The following is a 958-nucleotide window of genomic DNA, read 5'->3' as shown; positions in this document are numbered from 1 at the left end:
AAGAACTTTCTTCGGCCTCTTCTATGGCTGCTACTCTTCTCGTGGCATGCCTTTCCTTCGACCACCCCCGACTGTTGGTGGCGAACTCCTCGATCACCGCCATGGCATCCTCTCCTGTCTTTCTTAGAAATCCTCCATTTGCCCCTGAATCAAGCATAGCACATATTTTCTCATTAAATCCATTATAGAGGATTCCTACCTGATGGTCTATGGAAAAACCATGGTTTGGGCACTTTCGAAGAAGAGCTTTGAAACGAGCAAATGCCTCATAGAGGGGCTCGTCATGGCCTTGTGTGAACTGAAAAATCTCACTTTTGAGCTTCAAAATAGTGCCTGGCGGGTAGTATTTGTCGAGGAAGGTAGCTACGATGTCCTTCCATGTGGAGACCTTTTCTGGTGGCATACACTCAAACCACTCCTTAGCAGAATCAATCAATGAGAATGGAAAAAGTCTTACCCGGATGGCATCGTCGTCGACACCATTTAATTTCAGAGTGTTTGCGATTTCCACGAATTTGGAGAGATGGCGGTTAGCATCTTCAGTCGCCCTACCTGCAAAAGGAGTTTGCTCGACCCTTTGGATAAGGGGCATGCGTAACTCAAAATTGTTAGCATCAATACGAGGGCCGTTAGGAAAAGTGATCATATTCCCATGATTGAACATGTTCATCACATGTAATGTTTCTCTGTTCTTCTTTTCCATGGCTTCTCGGGCTGCTCTCTCCGCATCTCTCTCATCCATCAGCAACTTCACCATCTTCTGCAGCTTCTCAATATCTGTTCGGTCACCCATTGTTCCTGATCCTTTTTCACTTCTTATTATTCTACGAGTTCTTTCAAGTTCTAAATCAAGCGGCTATAAGATGTACTTCCCAGAACGCGTTCGCATACAAAACCTGCAAGACTCGAAAACAAAAAAAAAAAAAAATTAAAACAAAAAGCAATAAAAATCCAAAGT

At 43.6% G+C, this 958-nt stretch overlaps 1 non-coding gene across 1 annotated transcript; it reads left to right on the top strand.

The window, feature by feature from the left end:
- Nucleotides 1–215: 215 nt before the first annotated feature.
- LOC148929240 (small nucleolar RNA R71) lies at nucleotides 216–322 on the top strand. The gene has a single exon (XR_016129712.1). It is a non-coding gene; the product is annotated as a small nucleolar RNA R71 (small nucleolar RNA).
- Nucleotides 323–958: the final 636 nt, after the last annotated feature.

Source organism: Salvia hispanica, chromosome 4 (assembly GCF_029641045.1).
Source record: "Salvia hispanica isolate PSC_SH4W2 chromosome 4, Shi_PSC_v1, whole genome shotgun sequence".
Lineage (NCBI taxonomy): Eukaryota > Viridiplantae > Streptophyta > Magnoliopsida > Lamiales > Lamiaceae > Salvia > Salvia hispanica.
This window is presented reverse-complemented; position numbering and strand designations above follow the sequence as displayed.